This window comes from Rhinoderma darwinii, chromosome 3 (genome assembly GCF_050947455.1).
Source record: "Rhinoderma darwinii isolate aRhiDar2 chromosome 3, aRhiDar2.hap1, whole genome shotgun sequence".
NCBI classification, from domain to species: domain Eukaryota; kingdom Metazoa; phylum Chordata; class Amphibia; order Anura; family Rhinodermatidae; genus Rhinoderma; species Rhinoderma darwinii.
This window is the reverse complement of record NC_134689.1, coordinates 389370427-389395931: the sequence shown is the minus strand read 5'-3', so window position 1 is coordinate 389395931 and position 25505 is coordinate 389370427. Positions and strand designations below refer to the sequence as shown.

The 25505-nt window shown below is 40.9% G+C and overlaps 17 non-coding genes across 17 annotated transcripts; all 17 read right to left on the bottom strand.

Moving 5' to 3' along the window:
- Positions 1-2834: 2834 nt before the first annotated feature.
- TRNAH-AUG (transfer RNA histidin (anticodon AUG)) lies at positions 2835-2907 on the bottom strand. The gene has a single exon. It is a non-coding gene; the product is annotated as a tRNA-His (tRNA).
- A 398-nt stretch (positions 2908-3305) lies between these two features.
- On the bottom strand, positions 3306-3377 carry TRNAH-GUG (transfer RNA histidin (anticodon GUG)). Its single transcript has one exon. It is a non-coding gene; the product is annotated as a tRNA-His (tRNA).
- A 3793-nt stretch (positions 3378-7170) lies between these two features.
- Positions 7171-7243, bottom strand: TRNAR-ACG (transfer RNA arginine (anticodon ACG)). The gene has a single exon. It is a non-coding gene; the product is annotated as a tRNA-Arg (tRNA).
- A 1011-nt stretch (positions 7244-8254) lies between these two features.
- Positions 8255-8327, bottom strand: TRNAC-ACA (transfer RNA cysteine (anticodon ACA)). Its single transcript has one exon. It is a non-coding gene; the product is annotated as a tRNA-Cys (tRNA).
- A 1580-nt stretch (positions 8328-9907) lies between these two features.
- Positions 9908-9980, bottom strand: TRNAR-ACG (transfer RNA arginine (anticodon ACG)). Its single transcript has one exon. It is a non-coding gene; the product is annotated as a tRNA-Arg (tRNA).
- A 478-nt stretch (positions 9981-10458) lies between these two features.
- TRNAR-ACG (transfer RNA arginine (anticodon ACG)) lies at positions 10459-10531 on the bottom strand. The gene has a single exon. It is a non-coding gene; the product is annotated as a tRNA-Arg (tRNA).
- Positions 10532-11560: 1029 nt separating this feature from the next.
- On the bottom strand, positions 11561-11633 carry TRNAR-ACG (transfer RNA arginine (anticodon ACG)). The gene has a single exon. It is a non-coding gene; the product is annotated as a tRNA-Arg (tRNA).
- Positions 11634-12111: 478 nt separating this feature from the next.
- TRNAR-ACG (transfer RNA arginine (anticodon ACG)) lies at positions 12112-12184 on the bottom strand. The gene has a single exon. It is a non-coding gene; the product is annotated as a tRNA-Arg (tRNA).
- A 1580-nt stretch (positions 12185-13764) lies between these two features.
- On the bottom strand, positions 13765-13837 carry TRNAR-ACG (transfer RNA arginine (anticodon ACG)). The gene has a single exon. It is a non-coding gene; the product is annotated as a tRNA-Arg (tRNA).
- Positions 13838-18723: 4886 nt separating this feature from the next.
- Positions 18724-18796, bottom strand: TRNAR-ACG (transfer RNA arginine (anticodon ACG)). Its single transcript has one exon. It is a non-coding gene; the product is annotated as a tRNA-Arg (tRNA).
- Positions 18797-19825: 1029 nt separating this feature from the next.
- TRNAR-ACG (transfer RNA arginine (anticodon ACG)) lies at positions 19826-19898 on the bottom strand. Its single transcript has one exon. It is a non-coding gene; the product is annotated as a tRNA-Arg (tRNA).
- Positions 19899-20376: 478 nt separating this feature from the next.
- Positions 20377-20449, bottom strand: TRNAR-ACG (transfer RNA arginine (anticodon ACG)). The gene has a single exon. It is a non-coding gene; the product is annotated as a tRNA-Arg (tRNA).
- A 1029-nt stretch (positions 20450-21478) lies between these two features.
- TRNAC-ACA (transfer RNA cysteine (anticodon ACA)) lies at positions 21479-21551 on the bottom strand. The gene has a single exon. It is a non-coding gene; the product is annotated as a tRNA-Cys (tRNA).
- A 478-nt stretch (positions 21552-22029) lies between these two features.
- TRNAR-ACG (transfer RNA arginine (anticodon ACG)) lies at positions 22030-22102 on the bottom strand. Its single transcript has one exon. It is a non-coding gene; the product is annotated as a tRNA-Arg (tRNA).
- Positions 22103-22580: 478 nt separating this feature from the next.
- TRNAR-ACG (transfer RNA arginine (anticodon ACG)) lies at positions 22581-22653 on the bottom strand. The gene has a single exon. It is a non-coding gene; the product is annotated as a tRNA-Arg (tRNA).
- A 478-nt stretch (positions 22654-23131) lies between these two features.
- Positions 23132-23204, bottom strand: TRNAR-ACG (transfer RNA arginine (anticodon ACG)). Its single transcript has one exon. It is a non-coding gene; the product is annotated as a tRNA-Arg (tRNA).
- Positions 23205-24233: 1029 nt separating this feature from the next.
- Positions 24234-24306, bottom strand: TRNAR-ACG (transfer RNA arginine (anticodon ACG)). The gene has a single exon. It is a non-coding gene; the product is annotated as a tRNA-Arg (tRNA).
- Positions 24307-25505: the final 1199 nt, after the last annotated feature.

Here is a 25505-nt window from a genome sequence, read left to right as displayed (position 1 = left end):
CGTGACCCGGATTCGGACCGGGGTTGCGGCGGCCACAACGCAGAGTACTAACCACTATACGATCACAGCAACATGTACGAGCCAGGTAGGAGTCGAACCTACAATCTTCTGATCCGTAGTCAGACGCGTTGTCCATTGCGCCACTGGCCCAGATGCAACGAGTATTGTTGCTTATGCATCACATTTCTGGATCACCTCAAAACTTACACAAGGAACTTACACAAGGATCCGATTGCCATAAGTTCCTTTCATGTATTGCAAAGCAAGTCGGAACCAGATAGAGGGGAAATATTTTCATGGAATCTGGAAATCATGTGAGGCAAATCAAATGGAAACCAGCTAATAACGAAATATTTTCATGTGATTGAGAACTCTTGTGAAGTTTTTACTTTTTTCCACAACACATTTTCGGAACAGGCTAAATCACATATTTCCAGATTTTTTCCATCTAGAACAAACAGAACAAGCCGTAGATAAAATGTGTTGTGTATTTCCTGAAAATCCATGAATATTCTTAAACCTTGGGTAAATATCATTAAAAATAAGTAAGCAAAGGGTTACTGCCGTGACCCGGGTTGCTGCAGCCACAACGTGGAGTACTAACCACTATACGATCACGGCAACATGTACGAGCCAGGTAGAAGTCGAACCTACAATCTTCTGATTCGTAGTCAGACGCATTGTCCATTGCGCCACTGGCCCAGATGCAACGAGTATTGTTGCTTATGCATCACATTTCTGGATCACCTCAAAACTTACACAAGGATCCGATTGCCATAAGTTCCGTTCATGTATTGCAAAGCAAGTCGGAACCAGATAGAGGGGAAATATTTTCATGGAATCTGGAAATCATGTGAGGCAAATCAAATGGAAACCAGCTAATAACTAAATATTTTCATGTGATTGAGAACTCTTGTGAAGTTTTTACTTTTTTCCACAACACATTTTCGGAACAGGCTAAATCACATATTTCCAGATTTTTGCCATCTAGAACAAAGAGAACAAGCCGTAGATAAAATGTGTTGTGTATTTCCTGAAAATCCATGAATATTCTTAAACCTTGGGTAAATATCATTAAAAATAAGTAAGCAAAGGGTGACTGCCGTGACCCGGATTCGGACCGGGGTTGCGGCGGCCACAACGCAGAGTACTAACCACTATACGATCACAGCAACATGTACGAGCCAGGTAGGAGTCGAACCTACAATCTTCTGATCCGTAGTCAGACGCGTTGTCCATTGCACCACTAGCCCAGATGCAACGAGTATTGTTACTTATGCATCACATTTCTGGATCACCTCAAAACTTACACAAGGAACTTACACAAGGATCCGATTGCCATAAGTTCCTTTCATGTATTGCAAAGCAAGTCGGAACCAGATAGAGGGGAAATATTTTCATGGAATCTGGAAATCATGTGAGGCAAATCAAATGGAAACCAGCTAATAACGAAATATTTTCATGTGATTGAGAACTCTTGTGAAGTTTTTACTTTTTTCCACAACACATTTTCGGAACAGGCTAAATCACATATTTCCAGATTTTTTCCATCTAGAACAAACAGAACAAGCCGTAGATAAAATGTGTTGTGTATTTCCTGAAAATCCATGAATATTCTTAAACCTTGGGTAAATATCATTAAAAATAAGTAAGCAAAGGGGTACTGCCGTGACCCGGACTCGGACCGGGGTTGCTGCGGCCACAACGCAGAGTACTAACCACTATACGATCACGGCAACATGTACGAGCCAGGTTGGAGTCAAACCTACAATCTTCTGATTCGTAGTCAGACGCGTTGTCCATTGCGCCACTGGCCCAGATGCAACGAGTATTGTTGCTTATGCATCACATTTCTGGATCACCTCAAAACTTACACAAGGATCCGATTGCCATAAGTTCCTTTCATGTATTGCAAAGCAAGTCGGAACCAGATAGAGGGGAAATATTTTCATGGAATCTGGAAATCATGTGAGGCAAATCAAATGGAAACCAGCTAATAACGAAATATTTTCATGTGATTGAGAACTCTTGTGAAGTTTTTACTTTTTTCCACAACACATTTTCGGAACAGGCTAAATCACATATTTCCAGATTTTTGCCATCTAGAACAAAGAGAACAAGCCGTAGATAAAATGTGTTGTGTATTTCCTGAAAATCCATGAATATTCTTAAACCTTGGGTAAATATCATTAAAAATAAGTAAGCAAAGGGTTACTGCCGTGACCCGGGTTGCTGCAGCCACAACGTGGAGTACTAACCACTATACGATCACGGCAACATGTACGAGCCAGGTAGAAGTCGAACCTACAATCTTCTGATTCGTAGTCAGACGCATTGTCCATTGCGCCACTGGCCCAGATGCAACGAGTATTGTTGCTTATGCATCACATTTCTGGATCACCTCAAAACTTACACAAGGATCCGATTGCCATAAGTTCCGTTCATGTATTGCAAAGCAAGTCGGAACCAGATAGAGGGGAAATATTTTCATGGAATCTGGAAATCATGTGAGGCAAATCAAATGGAAACCAGCTAATAACTAAATATTTTCATGTGATTGAGAACTCTTGTGAAGTTTTTACTTTTTTCCACAACACATTTTCGGAACAGGCTAAATCACATATTTCCAGATTTTTGCCATCTAGAACAAAGAGAACAAGCCGTAGATAAAATGTGTTGTGTATTTCCTGAAAATCCATGAATATTCCTAAACCTTGGGTAAATATCATTAAAAATAAGTAAGCAAAGGGTTACTGCCGTGACCCGGATTCGGACCGGGGTTGCGGCGGCCACAACGCAGAGTACTAACCACTATACGATCACAGCAACATGTACGAGCCAGGTAGGAGTCGAACCTACAGTCTTCTGATCCATAGTCAGACGCGTTGTCCATTGCGCCACTAGCCCAGATGCAACGAGTATTGTTGCTTATGCATCACATTTCTGGATCACCTCAAAACTTACACAAGGATCCAATTGCCATAAGTTCCTTTCATGTATTGCAAAGCAAGTCGGAACCACATAGAGGGGAAATATTTTCATGGAATCTGGAAATCATGTGAGGCAAATCAAATGGAAACCAGCTAATAACGAAATATTTTCATGTGATTGAGAACTCTTGTGAAGTTTTTACTTTTTTCCACAACACATTTTCGGAACAGGCTAAATCACATATTTCCAGATTTTTGCCATCTAGAACAAACAGAACAAGCCGTAGATAAAATGTGTTGTGTATTTCCTGAAAATCCATGAATATTCTTAAACCTTGGGTAAATATCATTAAAAATAAGTAAGCAAAGGGTTACTGCCGTGACCCGGACTCGGACCGGGGTCGCTGCGGCCACAACGCAGAGTACTAACCACTATACGATCACGGCAACATGTACGAGCCAGGTTGGAGTCAAACCTACAATCTTCTGATTCGTAGTCAGACGCGTTGTCCATTGCGCCACTGGCCCAGATGCAACGAGTATTGTTGCTTATGCATCACATTTCTGGATCACCTCAAAACTTACACAAGGATCCGATTGCCATAAGTTCCTTTCATGTATTGCAAAGCAAGTCGGAACCAGATAGAGGGGAAATATTTTCATGGAATCCGGAAATCATGTGAGGCAAATCAAATGGAAACCAGCTAATAACGAAATATTTTCATGTGATTGAGAACTCTTGTGAAGTTTTTAGTTTTTTCCACAACACATTTTCGGAACAGGCTAAATCACATATTTCCAGATTTTTGCCATCTAGAACAAAGAGAACAAGCCGTAGATAAAATGTGTTGTGTATTTCCTGAAAATCCATGAATATTCTTAAACCTTGGGTAAATATCATTAAAAATAAGTAAGCAAAGGGTTACTGCCGTGACCCGGACTCGGACCGGGGTTGCTGCGGCCACAACGCAGAGTACTAACCACTATACGATCACGGCAACATGTACGAGCCAGGTTGGAGTCAAACCTACAATCTTCTGATTCGTAGTCAGACGCGTTGTCCATTGCGCCACTGGCCCAGATGCAACGAGTATTGTTGCTTATGCATCACATTTCTGGATCACCTCAAAACTTACACAAGGATCCGATTGCCATAAGTTCCTTTCATGTATTGCAAAGCAAGTCGGAACCAGATAGAGGGGAAATATTTTCATGGAATCCGGAAATCATGTGAGGCAAATCAAATGGAAACCAGCTAATAACGAAATATTTTCATGTGATTGAGAACTCTTGTGAAGTTTTTACTTTTTTCCACAACACATTTTCGGAACAGGCTAAATCACATATTTCCAGATTTTTGCCATCTAGAACAAAGAGAACAAGCCGTAGATAAAATGTGTTGTGTATTTCCTGAAAATCCATGAATATTCTTAAACCTTGGGTAAATATCATTAAAAATAAGTAAGCAAAGGGTTACTGCCGTGACCCGGATTCAGACCGGGGTTGCGGCGGCCACAACGCAGAGTACTAACCACTATACAACCACGGCAACATGTCCGAGCCAGGTAGGAGTCGAACCTACAATCTTGTGATTCGTAGTCAGACGCGTTGTCCATTGCACCACAGGCCCAGATGCAATGAGGATTGTTGCTTATGCATCACATTTCTGGATCACCTCAAAACTTACACAAGGATCCGATTGCCATAAGTTCCTTTCATGTATTGCAAAGCAAGTCGGAACCAGATAGAGGGGAAATATTTTCATGGATTCCGGAAATCATGTGAGGCAAATCAAATGGAAACCAGCTAATAACGAAATATTTTCATGTGATTGAGAACTCTTGTGAAGTTTTTACTTTTTTCCACAACACATTTTCGGAACAGGCTAAATCACATATTTCCAGATTTTTGCCATCTAGAACAAAGAGAACAAGCCGTAGATAAAATGTGTTGTGTATTTCCTGAAAATCCATGAATATTCTTAAACCTTGGGTAAATATCATTAAAAATAAGTAAGCAAAGGGTTACTGCCGTGACCCGGACTGGGGTTGCTGCGGCCACAACGCAGAGTACTAACCACTATACGATCACGGCAACATGTACGAGCCAGGTAGGAGTCGAACCTACAATCTTCTGATACGTAGTCAGAAGCGTTGTCCATTGCGCCACTGGCCCAGATGCAGCGAGTATTGTTGCTTATGCATCACATTTCTGGATCACCTGAAAACTTACACAAGGATCCGATTGCCATAAGTTCCTTTCATGTATTGCAAAGCAAGTCGGAACCAGATAGAGGGGAAATATTTTCATGGAATCTGGAAATCATGTGAGGCAAATCAAACGGAAACCAGTTAATAACGAAATATTTTCATGTGATTGAGAACACTTGTGAAGTTTTTACTTTTTTCCACAACACATTTTCGGAACAGGCTAAATCACATATTTCCAGATTTTTGCCATCTAGAACAAAGAGAACAAGCCGTAGATAAAATGTGTTGTATATTTCCTGAAAATCCATGAATATTCTTAAACCTTGCTACAGCCACAACGCAGAGTACTAACCACTATACGATCGCGGCAACATATACGAGGCAGGTAGGAGTCGAACCTACAATCTTCTGATACGTAGTCAGAAGCGTTGTCCATTGCGCCACTGGCCCAGATGCAGCGAGTATTGTTGCTTATGCATCACATTTCTGGATCACCTCAAAACTAACACAAGGATCCGATTGCCATAAGTTCCTTTCATGTATTGCAAAGCAAGTCGGAACCAGATAGAGGGGAAATATTTTCACGGAATCCGGAAATCATGTGAGGCAAATCAAATGGAAACCAGCTAATAACGAAATATTTTCATGTGATTGAGAACTCTTGTGAAGTTTTTACTTTTTTCCACAACACATTTTCGGAACAGGCTAAATCACATATTCATATTTCCAGATTTTTGCCATCTAGAACAAAGAGAACAAGCCGTAGATAAAATGTGTTGTGTATTTCCTGAAAATCCATGAATATTCTTAAACCTTGGGTAAATATCATTAAAAATTAGTAAGCGAAGGGTTAATGCCGTGACCCGGATTCGGATCGGGGTTGCTGCGGCCACAACGCAGAGTACTAACCACAATATGATCACGGCAACATGTACGAGGCAGGTAGGAGTCGAACCTACAATCTTCTGATTCGTAGTCAGACGCGTTGTCCATTGCACCACTGGCCCAGATGCAACGAGGATTGTTGCTTATGCATCACATTTCTGGATCACCTCAAAACTTACACAAGGATCCGATTGCCATAAGTTCCTTTCATGTATTGCAAAGCAAGTCGGAACCAGATAGAGGGGAAATATTTTCATGGAATCCGGAAATCATGTGAGGCAAATCAAATGGAAACCAGCTAATAACGAAATATTTTCATGTGATTGAGAACTCTTGTGAAGTTTTTACTTTTTTCCACAACACATTTTCGGAACAGGCTAAATCACATATTTCCAGATTTTTGCCATCTAGAACAAAGAGAACAAGCCGTAGATAAAATGTGTTGTGTATTTCCTGAAAATCCATGAATATTCTTAAACCTTGGGTAAATATCATTAAAAATAAGTAAGCAAAGGGTTACTGCTGTGACCCGGAACGGGGTTGCTGCGGCCACAACGCAGAGTACTAACCACTATACGATCACGGCAACATGTACGAGCCAGGTAAGAGTCGAACCTACAATCTTCTGATTCGTAGTCAGACGCGTTGTCCATTGCGCCACTGGCCCAGATGCAAGGCGTATTGTTGCTTATGTATCACATTTCTGGATCACCTCAAAACTTACACAAGGATCCGATTGCCATAAGTTCCTTTCATGTATTGCAAAGCAAGTCCGAACCAGATAGAGGGGAAATATTTTCATGGAATCTGGAAATCATGTGAGGCAAATCAAATGGAAACCAGCTAATAACTAAATATTTTCATGTGATTGAGAACTCTTGTGAAGTTTTTACTTTTTTCCACAACACATTTTCGGAACAGGCTAAATCACATATTTCCAGATTTTTGCCATCTAGAACAAAGAGAACAAGCCGTAGATAAAATGTGTTGTGTATTTCCTGAAAATCCATGAATATTCTTAAACCTTGGGTAAATATCATTAAAAATAAGTAAGCAAAGGGTTACTGCCGTGACCCGGATTCGGACCGGGGTTGCTGCGGCCACAACGCAGAGTACTAACCACTATACGATCACGGCAACATGTACGAGCCAGGTAGGAGTCGAACCTACAATCTTCTGATTCGTAGTCAGACGCGTTGTCCATTGCGCCACTGGCCCAGATGCAACGAGGATTGTTGCTTATGCATCACATTTCTGGATCACCTCAAAACTTACACAAGGATCCGATTGCCATAAGTTCCTTTCATGTATTGCAAAGCAAGTCGGAACCAGATAGAGGGGAAATATTTTCATGGAATCCGGAAATCATGTGAGGCAAATCAAATGGAAACCAGCTAATAACGAAATATTTTCATGTGATTGAGAACTCTTGTGAAGTTTTTACTTTTTTCCATAACACATTTTCGGAACAGGCTAAATCACATATTTCCAGATTTTTGCCATCTAGAACAAAGAGAACAAGCCGTAGATAAAATGTGTTGTGTATTTCCTGAAAATCCATGAATATTCTTAAACCTTGGGTAAATATCATTAAAAATAAGTAAGCAAAGGGTTACTGCTGTGACCCGGATTCGGAACGGGGTTGCTGCGGCCACAACGCAAAGTACTAACCACTATACGATCACGGCAACAGTCGAACCTACAATCTTCTGATTCGTAGTCAGACGCGTTGTCCATTGCGCCACTGGCCCAGATGCAACGAGGATTGTTGCTTATGCATCACATTTCTGGATCACCTCAAAACTTACACAAGGATCCGATTGCCATAAGTTCCTTTCATGTATTGCAAAGCAAGTCGGAACCAGATAGAGGGGAAATATTTTCATGGAATCTGGAAATCATGTGAGGCAAATCAAATGGAAACCAGCTAATAACGAAATATTTTCATGTGATTGAGAACTCTTGTGAAGTTTTTACTTTTTTCCATAACACATTTTCGGAACAGGCTAAATCACATATTTCCAGATTTTTGCCATCTAGAACAAAGAGAACAAGCCGTAGATAAAATGTGTTGTGTATTTCCTGAAAATCCATGAATATTCTTAAACCTTGGGTAAATATCATTAAAAATAAGTAAGCAAAGGGTTACTGCCGTGACCCGGATTCGGACCGGGGTTGCTGCGGCCACAACACAGAGTACTAACCACTATACGATCACGGCAACATGTACGAACCAGGTAGGAGTCGAACCTACAATCTTCTGATTTGTAGTCAGACGCGTTGTCCATTGCGCCACTGGCCCAGATGCAACGAGGATTGTTGCTTATGCATCACATTTCTGGATCACCTCAAAACTTACACAAGGATCCGATTGCCATAAGTTCCTTTCATGTATTGCAAAGCAAGTCGGAACCAGATAGAGGGGAAATATTTTCATGGAATCCGGAAATCATGTGAGGCAAATCAAATGGAAACCAGCTAATAACGAAATATTTTCATGTGATTGAGAACTCTTGTGAAGTTTTTACTTTTTTCCATAACACATTTTCGGAACAGGCTAAATCACATATTTCCAGATTTTTGCCATCTAGAACAAAGAGAACAAGCCGTAGATAAAATGTGTTGTGTATTTCCTGAAAATCCATGAATATTCTTAAACCTTGGGTAAATATCATTAAAAATAAGTAAGCAAAGGGTTACTGCTGTGACCCGGATTCGGAACGGGGTTGCTGCGGCCACAACGCAGAGTACTAACCACTATACGATTACGGCAACATGTACGAGCCAGGTAAGAGTCGAACCTACAATCTTCTGATTCGTAGTCAGACGCGTTGTCCATTGCGCCACTGGCCCAGATGCAACGCGTATTGTTGCTTATGCATCACATTTCTGGATCACCTCAAAACTTACACAAGGATCCGATTGCCATAAGTTCCTTTCATGTATTGCAAAGCAAGTCCGAACCAGATAGAGGGGAAATATTTTCATGGAATCTGGAAATCATGTGAGGCAAATCAAATGGAAACCAGCTAATAACTAAATATTTTCATGTGATTGAGAACTCTTGTGAAGTTTTTACTTTTTTCCACAACACATTTTCGGAACAGGCTAAATCACATATTTCCAGATTTTTGCCATCTAGAATAAAGAGAACAAGCCGTAGATAAAATGTGTTGTGTATTTCCTGAAAATCCATGAATATTCTTAAACCTTGGGTAAATATCATTAAAAATAAGTAAGCAAAGGGTTACTGCTGTGACCCGGATTCGGAACGGGGTTGCTGCGGCCACAACGCAGAGTACTAACCACTATACGATCACGGCAACATGTACGAGCCAGGTAAGAGTCGAACCTACAATCTTCTGATTCGTAGTCAGACGCGTTGTCCATTGCGCCACTGGCCCAGATGCAACGAGGATTGTTGCTTATGCATCACATTTCTGGATCACCTCAAAACTTACACAAGGATCCGATTGCCATAAGTTCCTTTCATGTATTGCAAAGCAAGTCCGAACCAGATAGAGGGGAAATATTTTCATGGAATCTGGAAATCATGTGAGGCAAATCAAATGGAAACCAGCTAATAACGAAATATTTTCATGTGATTGAGAACTCTTGTGAAGTTTTTACTTTTTTCCATAACACATTTTCGGAACAGGCTAAATCACATATTTCCAGATTTTTGCCATCTAGAACAAAGAGAACAAGCCGTAGATAAAATGTGTTGTGTATTTCCTGAAAATCCATGAATATTCTTAAACCTTGGGTAAATATCATTAAAAATAAGTAAGCAAAGGGTTACTGCCGTGACCCGGATTCGGACCGGGGTTGCTGCGGCCACAACGCAGAGTACTAACCACTATACGATCACGGCAACATGTACGAGCCAGGTAGGAGTCGAACCTACAATCTTCTGATTCGTAGTCAGACGCGTTGTCCATTGCGCCACTGGCCCAGATGCAACGCGGATTGTTGCTTATGCATCACATTTCTGGATCACCTCAAAACTTCCACAAGGATCCGATTGCCATAAGTTCCTTTCATGTATTGCAAAGCAAGTCGGAACCAGATAGAGGGGAAATATTTTCATGGAATCCGGAAATCATGTGAGGCAAATCAAATGGAAACCAGCTAATAACGAAATATTTTCATGTGATTGAGAACTCTTGTGAAGTTTTTACTTTTTTCCACAACACATTTTCGGAACAGGCTAAATCACATATTTCCAGATTTTTGCCATCTAGAACAAAGAGAACAAGCCGTAGATAAAATGTGTTGTGTATTTCCTGAAAATCCATGAATATTCTTAAACCTTGGGTAAATATCATTAAATATAAGTAAGCAAAGGGTTACTGCCGTGACCCGGATTCGGACCGGGGTTGCTGCGGCCACAACGCAGAGTACTAACCACTATACGATCACGGCAACATGTACGAGCCAGGTAGGAGTCGAACCTACAATCTTCTGATTCGTAGTCAGACGCGTTGTCCATTGCGCCACTGGCCCAGATGCAACGTGGATTGTTGCTTATGCATCACATTTCTGGATCACCTCAAAACTTACACAAGGATCCGATTGCCATAAGTTCCTTTCATGTATTGCAAAGCAAGTCGGAACCAGATAGAGGGGAAATATTTTCATGGAATCCGGAAATCATGTGAGGCAAATCAAATGGAAACCAGCTAATAACGAAATATTTTCATGTGATTGAGAACTCTTGTGAAGTTTTTACTTTTTTCCACAACACATTTTCGGAACAGGCTAAATCACATATTTCCAGATTTTTGCCATCTAGAACAAAGAGAACAAGCCGTAGATAAAATGTGTTGTGTATTTCCTGAAAATCCATGAATATTCTTAAACCTTGGGTAAATATCATTAAAAATAAGTAAGCAAAGGGTTACTGCCGTGACCCGGATTCGGACCGGGGTTGCTGCGGCCACAACGCAGAGTACTAACCACTATACGATCACGGCAACATGTACAAGCCAGGTAGGAGTCGAACCTACAATCTTCTGATTCGTAGTCAGTTGCGTTGTCCATTGCGCCACTGGCCCAGATGCTACGCGGATTGTTGCTTATGCATCACATTTCTGGATCACCTCAAAACTTACACAAGGATCCGATTGCCATAAGTTCCTTTCATGTATTGCAAAGCAAGTCGGAACCAGATAGAGGGGAAATATTTTCATGGAATCCGGAAATCATGTGAGGCAAATCAAATGGAAACCAGCTAATAACGAAATATTTTCATGTGATTGAGAACTCTTGTGAAGTTTTTACTTTTTTCCACAACACATTTTCGGAACAGGCTAAATCACATATTTCCAGATTTTTGCCATCTAGAACAAAGAGAACAAGCCGTAGATAAAATGTGTTGTGTATTTCCTGAAAATCCATGAATATTCTTAAACCTTGGGTAAATATCATTAAATATAAGTAAGCAAAGGGTTACTGCCGTGACCCGGATTCGGACCGGGGTTGCTGCGGCCACAACGCAGAGTACTAACCACTATACGATCACGGCAACATATACGAGCCAGGTAGGAGTCGAACCTACAATCTTCTGATTCGTAGTCAGACGCGTTGTCCATTGCGCCACTGGCCCAGATGCAACGCGGATTGTTGCTTATGCATCACATTTCTGGATCACCTCAAAACTTACACAAGGATCCGATTGCCATAAGTTCCTTTCATGTATTGCAAAGCAAGTCGGAACCAGATAGAGGGGAAATATTTTCATGGAATCCGGAAATCATGTGAGGCAAATCAAATGGAAACCAGCTAATAACGAAATATTTTCATGTGATTGAGAACTCTTGTGAAGTTTTTACTTTTTTCCACAACACATTTTCGGAACAGGCTAAATCACATATTTCCAGATTTTTGCCATCTAGAACAAAGAGAACAAGCCGTAGATAAAATGTGTTGTGTATTTCCTGAAAATCCATGAATATTCTTAAACCTTGGGTAAATATCATTAAATATAAGTAAGCAAAGGGTTACTGCCGTGACCCGGATTCGGACCGGGGTTGCTGCGGCCACAACGCAGAGTACTAACCACTATACGATCACGGCAACATGTACGAGCCAGGTAGGAGTCGAACCTACAATCTTCTGATTCGTAGTCAGACGCGTTGTCCATTGCGCCACTGGCCCAGATGCAACGCGGATTGTTGCTTATGCATCACATTTCTGGATCACCTCAAAACTTACACAAGGATCCGATTGCCATAAGTTCCTTTCATGTATTGCAAAGCAAGTCGGAACCAGATAGAGGGGAAATATTTTCATGGAATCCGGAAATCATGTGAGGCAAATCAAATGGAAACCAGCTAATAACGAAATATTTTCATGTGATTGAGAACTCTTGTGAAGTTTTTACTTTTTTCCACAACACATTTTCGGAACAGGCTAAATCACATATTTCCAGATTTTTGCCATCTAGAACAAAGAGAACAAGCCGTAGATAAAATGTGTTGTGTATTTCCTGAAAATCCATGAATATTCTTAAACCTTGGGTAAATATCATTAAAAATAAGTAAGCAAAGGGTTACTGCTCTGACCCGGATTCGGACCGGGGTTGCTGCGGCCACAACGCAGAGTACTAACCACTATACGATCACGGCAACATGTACGAGCCAGGTAGGAGTCGAACCTACAATCTTCTGATTCGTAGTCAGACGCGTTGTCCATTGCGCCACTGGCCGAGATGCAAAGTGGATTGTTGCTTATGCATCACATTTCTGGATCACCTCAAAACTTACACAAGGTTCTGATTGCCATAAGTTCCTTTCATGTATTGCAAAGCAAGTCGGAACCAGATAGAGGGGAAATATTTTCATGGAATCCGGAAATCATGTGAGGCAAATCAAATGGAAACCAGCTAATAACGAAATATTTTCATGTGATTGAGAACTCTTGTGAAGTTTTTACTTTTTTCCACAACACATTTTCGGAACAGGCTAAATCACATATTTCCAGATTTTTGCCATCTAGAACAAAGAGAACAAGCCGTAGATAAAATGTGTTGTGTATTTCCTGAAAATCCATGAATATTCTTAAACCTTGGGTAAATATCATTAAATATAAGTAAGCAAAGGGTTACTGCCGTGACCCGGATTCGGATCGGGGTTGCTGCAGCCACAACCCAGAGTACTAACCACTATACGATCACGGCAACATGTACGAGGCAGGTAGGAGTCGAACCTACAATCTTCTGATTCGTAGTCAGACGCGTTGTCCATTGCGCTACTGGCCTAGATGCAACGAGTGTTGTTGCTTATGCATCACATTTCAGGATCACCTCAAAACTTACACAAGGATCCGATTGCCATAAGTTCCTTTCATGTATTGCAAAGCAAGTCGGAACCAGATAGAGGGGAAATATTTTCAAGGAATCCGGAAATCATGTGAGGCAAATAAAATGGAAACCAGCTAATAACGAAATATTTTCATGTGATTGAGAACTCTTGTGAAGTTTTTACTTTTTTCCGCAACACATTTTCGGAACAGGCTAAATCACATATTTCCAGATTTTTGCCATCTAGAACAAAGAGAACAAGCCGTAGATAAAATGTGTTGTGTATTTCCTGAAAATCCATGAATATTCTTAAACCTTGGGTAAATATCATTAAAAATAAGTAAGCAAAGGGTTACTGCTGTGACCCGGATTCGGAACGGGGTTGCTGCGGCCACAATGCAGAGTACTAACCACTATACGATCACGGCAACATGTACGAGCCAGGTAGGAGTCGAACCTACAATCTTCTGATTCGTAGTCAGACGCGTTGTCCATTGCGCCACTGGCCCAGATGCAACGCGGATTGTTGCTTATGCATCACATTTCTGGATCACCTCAAAACTTACACAAGGATCCGATTGCCATAAGTTCCTTTCATGTATTGCAAAGCAAGTCGGAACCAGATAGAGGGGAAATATTTTCATGGAATCCGGAAATCATGTGAGGCAAATCAAATGGAAACCAGCTAATAACGAAATATTTTCATGTGATTGAGAACTCTTGTGAAGTTTTTACTTTTTTCCACAACACATTTTCGGAACAGGCTAAATCACATATTTCCAGATTTTTGCCATCTAGAACAAAGAGAACAAGCCGTAGATAAAATGTGTTGTGTATTTCCTGAAAATCCATGAATATTCTTAAACCTTGGGTAAATATCATTAAAAATAAGTAAGCAAAGGGTTACTGCTGTGACCCGGATTCGGAACGGGGTTGCTGCGGCCACAACGCAGAGTACTAACCACTATACGATCATGGCAACATGTACGAGCCAGGTAAGAGTCGAACCTACAATCTTCTGATTCGTAGTCAGACGCGTTGTCCATTGCGCCACTGGCCCAGATGCAACGCGTATTGTTGCTTATGCATCACATTTCTGGATCACCTCAAAACTTACACAAGGATCCGATTGCCATAAGTTCCTTTCATGTATTGCAAAGCAAGTCCGAACCAGATAGAGGGGAAATATTTTCATGGAATCTGGAAATCATGTGAGGCAAATCAAATGGAAACCAGCTAATAACTAAATATTTTCATGTGATTGAGAACTCTTGTGAAGTTTTTACTTTTTTCCACAACACATTTTCGGAACAGGCTAAATCACATATTTCCAGATTTTTGACATCTAGAATAAAGAGAACAAGCCGTAGATAAAATGTGTTGTGTATTTCCTGAAAATCCATGAATATTCTTAAACCTTGGGTAAATATCATTAAAAATAAGTAAGCAAAGGGTTACTGCTGTGACCCGGATTCGGAACGGGGTTGCTGCGGCCACAACGCAGAGTACTAACCACTATACGATCACGGCAACATGTACGAGCAAGGTAAGAGTCGAACCTACAATCTTCTGATTCGTGGTCAGACGCGTTGTCCATTGCGCCACTGGCCCAGATGCAATGAGGATTGTTGCTTATGCATCACATTTCTGGATCACCTCAAAACTTACACAAGGATCCGATTGCCATAAGTTCCTTTCATGTATTGCAAAGCAAGTCGGAACCAGATAGAGGGGAAATATTTTCATGGAATCCGGAAATCATGTGAGGCAAATCAAATGGAAACCAGCTAATAACGAAATATTTTCATGTGATTGAGAACTCTTGTGAAGTTTTTACTTTTTTCCACAACACATTTTCGGAACAGGCTAAATCACATATTTCCAGATTTTTGCCATCTAGAACAAAGAGAACAAGCCGTAGATAAAATGTGTTGTCTATTTCCTGAAAATCCATGAATATTCTTAAACCTTGGGTAAATATCATTAAAAATAAGTAAGCAAAGGGTTACTGCCGTGACCCGGATTCGGACCGGGGTTGCTGCGGCCACAACGCAGAGTACTAACCACTATACGATCACGGCAACATGTACGAGCCAGGTAGGAGTCGAACCTACAATCTTTTGATTCGTAGTCAGACGCATTGTCCATTGCGCCACTGGCCCAGATGCAACGCATATTGTTGCTTATGCAACACATTTCTGGATCACCTCAAAACTTACACAAGGATCCGATTGCCATAAGTTCCTTTCATGTATTGCAAAGCAAGTCGGAACCAGATAGAGGGGAAATATTTTCATGGAATCTGGAAATCATGTGAGGCAAATCAAATGGAAACCAGCTAATAACTAAATATTTTCATGTGATTGAGAACTCTTGTGAAGTTTTTACTTTTTTCCACAACACATTTTCGGAATAGGCTAAATCACATATTTCCAGATTTTTGCCATCTAGAACAAAGAGAACAAGCCGTAGATAAAATGTGTTGTGTATTTCCTGAAAATCCATGAATATTCTTAAACCTTGGGTAAATATCATTAAAAATAAGTAAGCAAAGGGTTACTGCCGTGACCCGGATTCGGAACGGGGTTGCTGCGGCCACAACGCAGAGTACTAACCACTATACGATCACGGCAACATGTACGAGCCGGGTAAGAGTCGAACCTACAATCTTCTGATTCGTAGTCAGACGCGTTGTCCATTGCGCCACTGGCCCAGATGCAACGCGTATTGTTGCTTATGCATCACATTTCTGGATCACCTCAAAACTTACACAAGGATCCGATTGCCATAAGTTCCTTTCATGTATTGCAAAGCAAGTCCGAACCAGATAGAGGGGAAATATTTTCATGGAATCTGGAAATCATGTGAGGCAAATCAAATGGAAACCAGCTAATAACTAAATATTTTCATGTGATTGAGAACTCTTGTGAAGTTTTTACTTTTTTCCACAACACATTTTCGGAACAGGCTAAATCACATATTTCCAGATTTTTGCCATCTAGAATAAAGAGAACAAGCCGTAGATAAAATGTGTTGTGTATTTCCTGAAAATCCATGAATATTCTTAAACCTTGGGTAAATATCATTAAAAATAAGTAAGCAAAGGGTTTCTGCTGTGACCCGGATTCGGAACGGGGACACTGCGGCCACAACGCAGAGTACTAACCACTATACGATCACGGCAACATGTACGAGCAAGGTAAGAGTCGAACCTACAATCTTCTGATTCGTAGTCAGACGCGTTGTCCATTGCGCCACTGGACCAGATGCAACGAGGATTGTTGCTTATGCATCACATTTCTGGATCACCTCAAAACTTACACAAGGATCCGATTGCCATAAGTTCCTTTCATGTATTGCAAAGCAAGTCGGAACCAGATAGAGGGGAAATATTTTCATGGAATCCGGAAATCATGTGAGGCAAATCAAATGGAAACCAGCTAATAACGAAATATTTTCATGTGATTGAGAACTCTTGTGAAGTTTTTACTTTTTTCCACAACACATTTTCGGAACAGGCTAAATCACATATTTCCAGATTTTTGCCATCTAGAACAAAGAGAACAAGCCGTAGATAAAATGTGTTGTGTATTTCCTGAAAATCCATGAATATTCTTAAACCTTGGGTAAATATCATTAAAAATAAGTAAGCAAAGGGTTACTGCCGTGACCCGGATTCGGACCGGGGTTGCTGCGGCCACAACGCAGAGTACTAACCACTATACAATCACGGCAACATGTACGAGCCAGGTAGGAGTCAAACCTACAATTTTCTGATTCGTAGTCAGACGTGTTGTCCATTGCGCCACTGGCCCAGATGCAATGAGTATTGTTGCTTATGCATCACATTTCTGGATCACCTCAAAACTTACACAAGGATCCGATTGCCATAAGTACCTTTCATGTATTGCAAAGCAAGTCGGAACCAGATAGAGGGGAAATATTTTCATGGAATCTGGAAATCATGTGAGGCAAATCAAATGGAAACCAGCTAATAACGAAATATTTTCATGTGATTGAGAACTCTTGTGAAGTTTTTACTTTTTTCCACAACACATTTTCGGAATAGGCTAAATCACATATTTCCAGATTTTTGCCATCTAGAACAAAGAGAACAAGCCGTAGATAAAATGTGTTGTGTATTTCCTGAAAATCCATGAATATTCTTAAACCTTGGGTAAATATCATTAAAAATAAGTAAGCAAAGGGTTACTGCCGTGACCCGGATTCGGAACGGGGTTGCTGCGGCCACAACGCAGAGTACTAACCACTATACGATCACGGCAACATGTACGAGCCAGGTAAGAGTCGAACCTACAATCTTCTGATTCGTAGTCAGACGCGTTGTCCATTGCGCCACTGGCCCGGATGCAACGCGTATTGTTGCTTATGCATCACATTTCTGGATCACCTCAAAACTTACACAAGGATCCGATTGCCATAAGTTCCTTTCATGTATTGCAAAGCAAGTCCGAACCAGATAGAGGGGAAATATTTTCATGGAATCTGGAAATCATGTGAGGCAAATCAAATGGAAACCAGCTAATAACTAAATATTTTCATGTGATTGAGAACTCTTGTGAAGTTTTTACTTTTTTCCACAACACATTTTCGGAACAGGCTAAATCACATATTTCCAGATTTTTGCCATCTAGAATAAAGAGAACAAGCCGTAGATAAAATGTGTTGTGTATTTCCTGAAAATCCATGAATATTCTTAAACCTTGGGTAAATATCATTAAAAATAAGTAAGCAAAGGGTTTCTGCTGTGACCCGGATTCGGAACGGGGACACTGCGGCCACAACGCAGAGTACTAACCACTATACGATCACGGCAACATGTACGAGCAAGGTAAGAGTCAAACCTACAATCTTCTGATTCGTAGTCAGACGCATTGTCCATTGCGCCACTGGCCCAGATGCAATGCATATTGTTGCTTATGCATCACATTTCTGGATCACCTCAAAACTTACACAAGGATCCGATTGCCATAAGTTCCTTTCATGTATTGCAAAGCAAGTCGGAACCAGATAGAGGGGAAATATTTTCATGGAATCTGGAAATCATGTGAGGCAAATCAAATGGAAACCAGCTAATAACTAAATATTTTCATGTGATTGAGAACTCTTGTGAAGTTTTTACTTTTTTCCACAACACATTTTCGGAACAGGCTAAATCACATATTTCCAGATTTTTGCCATCTAGAACAAAGAGAACAAGCCGTAGATAAAATGTGTTGTGTATTTCCTGAAAATCCATGAATATTCTTAAACCTTGGGTAAATATCATTAAAAATAAGTAAGCAAAGGGTTACTGCCGTGACCCGGATTCGGACCGGGGTTGCTGCGGCCACAACGCAGAGTACTAACCACTATACGATCACGGCAACATGTACGAGCCAGGTAGGAGTCGAACCTACAATCTTCTGATTCGTAGTCAGACGCGTTGTCCATTGCGCCACTGGCCCAGATGCAACGCGGATTGTTGCTTATGCATCACATTTCTGGATCACCTCAAAACTTACACAAGGATCCGATTGCCATAAGTTCCTTTCATGTATTGCAAAGCAAGTCGGAACCAGATAGAGGGGAAATATTTTCATGGAATCCGGAAATCATGTGAGGCAAATCAAATGGAAACCAGCTAATAACGAAATATTTTCATGTGATTGAGAACTCTTGTGAAGTTTTTACTTTTTTCCACAACACATTTTCGGAACAGGCTAAATCACATATTTCCAGATTTTTGCCATCTAGAACAAAGAGAACAAGCCGTAGATAAAATGTGTTGTGTATTTCCTGAAAATCCATGAATATTCTTAAACCTTGGGTAAATATCATTAAAAATAAGTAAGCAAAGGGTTACTGCCGTGACCCGGATTCGGACCGGGGTTGCTGCGGCCACAACGCAGAGTACTAACCACTATACGATCACGGCAACATGTACAAGCCAGGTAGGAGTCGAACCTACAATCTTCTGATTCGTAGTCAGACGCGTTGTCCATTGCGCCACTGGCCCAGATGCTACGCGGATTGTTGCTTATGCATCACATTTCTGGATCACCTCAAAACTTACACAAGGATCCGATTGCCATAAGTTCCTTTCATGTATTGCAAAGCAAGTCGGAACCAGATAGAGGGGAAATATTTTCATGGAATCCGGAAATCATGTGAGGCAAATCAAATGGAAACCAGCTAATAACGAAATATTTTCATGTGATTGAGAACTCTTGTGAAGTTTTTACTTTTTTCCACAACACATTTTCGGAACAGGCTAAATCACATATTTCCAGATTTTTGCCATCTAGAACAAAGAGAACAAGCCGTAGATAAAATGTGTTGTGTATTTCCTGAAAATCCATGAATATTCTTAAACCTTGGGTAAATATCATTAAAAATAAGTAAGCAAAGGGTTACTGCCGTGTCCCGGATTCGGACCGGGGTTGCTGCGGCCACAACGCAGAGTACTAACCACTATACGATCACGGCAACATGTACGAGCCAGGTAGGAGTCGAACCTACAATCTTCTGATTCGTAGTCAGACGCGTTGTCCATTGCGCCACTGGCCCAGATGCAACGCGGATTGTTGCTTATGCATCACATTTCTGGATCACCTCAAAACTTACACAAGGATCCGATTGCCATAAGTTCCTTTCATGTATTGCAAAGCAAGTCGGAACCAGATAGAGGGGAAATATTTTCATGGAATCCGGAAATCATGTGAGGCAAATCAAATGGAAACCAGCTAATAACGAAATATTTTCATGTGATTGAGAACTCTTGTGAAGTTTTTACTTTTTTCCACAACACATTTTCGGAACAGGCTAAATCACATATTTCCAGATTTTTGCCATCTAGAACAAAGAGAACAAGCCGTAGATAAAATGTGTTGTGTATTTCCTGAAAATCCATGAATATTCTTAAACCTTGGGTAAATATCATTAAATATAAGTAAGCAAAGGGTTACTGCCGTGACCCGGATTCGGACCGGGGTTGCTGCGGCCACAACGCAGAGTACTAACCACTATACGATCACGGCAACATGTACGAGCCAGGTAGGAGTCGAACCTACAATCTTCTGATTCGTAGTCAGACGCGTTGTCCATTGCGCCACTGGCCCAGATGCAACGCGGATTGTTGCTTATGCATCACATTTCTGGATCACCTCAAAACTTACACAAGGATCCGATTGCCATAAGTTCCTTTCATGTATTGCAAAGCAAGTCGGAACCAGATAGAGGGGAAATATTTTCATGGAATCCGGAAATCATGTGAGGCAAATCAAATGGAAACCAGCTAATAACGAAATATTTTCATGTGATTGAGAACTCTTGTGAAGTTTTTACTTTTTTCCACAACACATTTTCGGAACAGGCTAAATCACATATTTCCAGATTTTTGCCATCTAGAACAAAGAGAACAAGCCGTAGATAAAATGTGTTGTGTATTTCCTGAAAATCCATGAATATTCTTAAACCTTGGGTAAATATCATTAAAAATAAGTAAGCAAAGGGTTACTGCCGTGACCCGGATTCGGACAGGGGTTGCTGCGGCCACAACGCAGAGTACTAACCACTATACGATCACGGCAACATGTACAAGCCAGGTAGGAGTCGAACCTACAATCTTCTGATTCGTAGTCAGACGCGTTGTCCATTGCGCCACTGGCCCAGATGCTACGCGGATTGTTGCTTATGCATCACATTTCTGGATCACCTCAAAACTTACACAAGGATCCGATTGCCATAAGTTCCTTTCATGTATTGCAAAGCAAGTCGGAACCAGATAGAGGGGAAATATTTTCATGGAATCCGGAAATCATGTGAGGCAAATCAAATGGAAACCAGCTAATAACGAAATATTTTCATGTGATTGAGAACTCTTGTGAAGTTTTTACTTTTTTCCACAACACATTTTCGGAACAGGCTAAATCACATATTTCCAGATTTTTGCCATCTAGAACAAAGAGAACAAGCCGTAGATAAAATGTGTTGTGTATTTCCTGAAAATCCATGAATATTCTTAAACCTTGGGTAAATATCATTAAAAATAAGTAAGCAAAGGGTTACTGCCGTGACCCGGATTCGGACCGGGGTTGCTGCGGCCACAACGCAGAGTACTAACCACTATACGATCACGGCAACATGTATGAGCCAGGTAGGAGTCGAACCTACAATCTTCTGATTTGTAGTCAGACGCGTTGACCATTGCGCCACTGGCCCAGATGCAACGCGGATTGTTGCTTATGCATCACATTTCTGGATCACCTCAAAACTTACACAAGGATCCGATTGCCATAAGTTCCTTTCATGTATTGCAAAGCAAGTCGGAACCAGATAGAGGGGAAATATTTTCATGGAATCCGGAAATCATGTGAGGCAAATCAAATGGAAACCAGCTAATAACGAAATATTTTCATGTGATTGAGAACTCTTGTGAAGTTTTTACTTTTTTCCACAACACATTTTCGGAACAGGCTAAATCACATATTTCCAGATTTTTGCCATCTAGAACAAAGAGAACAAGCCGTAGATAAAATGTGTTGTGTATTTCCTGAAAATCCATGAATATTCTTAAACCTTGGGTAAATATCATTAAATATAAGTAAGCAAAGGGTTACTGCCGTGACCCGGATTCGGACCGGGGTTGCTGCGGCCACAACGCAGAGTACTAACCACTATACGATCACGGCAACATGTACGAGCCAGGTAGGAGTCGAACCTACAATCTTCTGATTCGTAGTCAGACGCGTTGTCCATTGCGCCACTGGCCCAGATGCAACGCGGATTGTTGCTTATGCATCACATTTCTGGATCACCTCAAAACTTACACAAGGATCCGATTGCCATAAGTTCCTTTCATGTATTGCAAAGCAAGTCGGAACCAGATAGAGGGGAAATATTTTCATGGAATCCGGAAATCATGTGAGGCAAATCAAATGGAAACCAGCTAATAACGAAATATTTTCATGTGATTGAGAACTCTTGTGAAGTTTTTACTTTTTTCCACAACACATTTTCGGAACAGGCTAAATCACATATTTCCAGATTTTTGCCATCTAGAACAAAGAGATCAAGCCGTAGATAAAATGTGTTGTGTATTTCCTGAAAATCCATGAATATTCTTAAACCTTGGGTAAATATCATTAAATATAAGTAAGCAAAGGGTTACTGCCGTGACCCGGATTCGGACCGGGGTTGCTGCGGCCACAACGCAGAGTACTAACCACTATACGATCACGGCAACATGTACGAGCCAGGTAGGAGTCGAACCTACAATCTTCTGATTCGTAGTCAGACGCGTTGTCCATTGCGCCACTGGCCCAGATGCAACGCGGATTGTTGCTTATGCATCACATTTCTGGATCACCTCAAAACTTACACAAGGATCCGATTGCCATAAGTTCCTTTCATGTATTGCAAAGCAAGTCGGAACCAGATAGAGGGGAAATATTTTCATGGAATCCGGAAATCATGTGAGGCAAATCAAATGGAAACCAGCTAATAACGAAATATTTTCATGTGATTGAGAACTCTTGTGAAGTTTTTACTTTTTTCCACAACACATTTTCGGAACAGGCTAAATCACATATTTCCAGATTTTTGCCATCTAGAACAAAGAGAACAAGCCGTAGATAAAATGTGTTGTGTATTTCCTGAAAATCCATGAATATTCTTAAACCTTGGGTAAATATCATTAAATATAAGTAAGCAAAGGGTTACTGCCGTGACCCGGATTCGGACCGGGGTTGCTGCGGCCACAACGCAGAGTACTAACCACTATACGATCACGGCAACATGTACGAGCCAGGTAGGAGTCGAACCTACAATCTTCTGATTCGTAGTCAGACGCGTTGTCCATTGCGCCACTGGCCCAGATGCAACGCGGATTGTTGCTTATGCATCACATTTCTGGATCACCTCAAAACTTACACAAGGATCCGATTGCCATAAGTTCCTTTCATGTATTGCAAAGCAAGTCGGAACCAGATAGAGGGGAAATATTTTCATGGAATCCGGAAATCATGTGAGGCAAATCAAATGGAAACCAGCTAATAACGAAATATTTTCATGTGATTGAGAACTCTTGTGAAGTTTTTACTTTTTTCCACAACACATTTTCGGAACAGGCTAAATCACATATTTCCAGATTTTTGCCATCTAGAACAAAGAGAACAAGCCGTAGATAAAATGTGTTGTGTATTTCCTGAAAATCCATGAATATTCTTAAACCTTGGGTAAATATCATTAAATATAAGTAAGCAAAGGGTTACTGCCGTGACCCGGATTCGGATCGGGGTTGCTGCAGCCACAACCCAGATTACTAACCACTATACGATCACGGCAACATGTACGAGGCAGGTAGGAGTCGAACCTACAATCTTCTGATTCGTAGTCAGACGCGTTGTCCATTGCGCTACTGGCCCAGATGCAACGAGTGTTGTTGCTTATGCATCACATTTCAGGATCACCTCAAAACTTACACAAGGATCCGATTGCCATAAGTTCCTTTCATGTATTGCAAAGCAAGTCGGAACCAGATAGAGGGGAAATATTTTCAAGGAATCCGGAAATCATGTGAGGCAAATAAAATGGAAACCAGCTAATAACGAAATATTTTCATGTGATTGAGAACTCTTGTGAAGTTTTTACTTTTTTCCGCAACACATTTTCGGAACAGGCTAAATCACATATTTCCAGATTTTTGCCATCTAGAACAAAGAGAACAAGCCGTAGATAAAATGTGTTGTGTATTTCCTGAAAATCCATGAATATTCTTAAACCTTGGGTAAATATCATTAAAAATAAGTAAGCAAAGGGTTACTGCTGTGACCCGGATTCAGAACGGGGTTGCTGCGGCCACAATGCAGAGTACTAACCACTATACGATCACGGCAACATGTACGAGCCAGGTAGGAGTCGAACCTACAATCTTCTGATTCGTAGTCAGACGCGTTGTCCATTGCGCCACTGGCCCAGATGCAACGCGGATTGTTGCTTATGCATCACATTTCTGGATCACCTCAAAACTTACACAAGGATCCGATTGCCATAAGTTCCTTTCATGTATTGCAAAGCAAGTCGGAACCAGATAGAGGGGAAATATTTTCATGGAATCCGGAAATCATGTGAGGCAAATCAAATGGAAACCAGCTAATAACGAAATATTTTCATGTGATTGAGAACTCTTGTGAAGTTTTTACTTTTTTCCACAACACATTTTCGGAACAGGCTAAATCACATATTTCCAGATTTTTGCCATCTAGAACAAAGAGAACAAGCCGTAGATAAAATGTGTTGTGTATTTCCTGAAAATCCATGAATATTCTTAAACCTTGGGTAAATATCATTAAATATAAGTAAGCAAAGGGTTACTGCCGTGACCCGGATTCGGATCGGGGTTGCTGCAGCCACAACCCAGAGTACTAACCACTATACGATGACGGCAACATGTACAAGGCAGGTAGGAGTCAAACCTACAATCTTGTGATTCGTAGTCAGACGCGTTGTCCATTGCGCTACTGGCCCAGATGCAATGAGTGTTGTTGCTTATGCATCACATTTCTGGATCACCTCAAAACTTACACAAGGATCCGATTGCCATAAGTTCCTTTCATGTATTGCAAAGCAAGTCGGAACCAGATAGAGGGGAAATATTTTCATGGAATCCGGAAATCATGTGAGGCAAATCAAATGGAAACCAGCTAATAACGAAATATTTTCATGTGATTGAGAACTCTTGTGAAGTTTTTACTTTTTTCCACAACACATTTTCGGAACAGGCTAAATCACATATTTCCAGATTTTTGCCATCTAGAACAAAGAGAACAAGCCGTAGATAAAATGTGTTGTCTATTTCCTGAAAATCCATGAATATTCTTAAACCTTGGGTAAATATCATTAAAAATAAGTAAGCAAAGGGTTACTGCCGTGACCCGGATTCGGACCGGGGTTGCTGCGGCCACAACGCAGAGTACTAACCACTATACGATCACGGCAACATGTACGAGCCAGGTAGGAGTCGAACCTACAATCTTTTGATTCGTAGTCAGACGCATTGTCCATTGCGCCACTGGCCCAGATGCAACGCGTATTGTTGCTTATGCAACACATTTCTGGATCACCTCAAAACTTACACAAGGATCCAATTGCCATAAGTTCCTTTCATGTATTGCA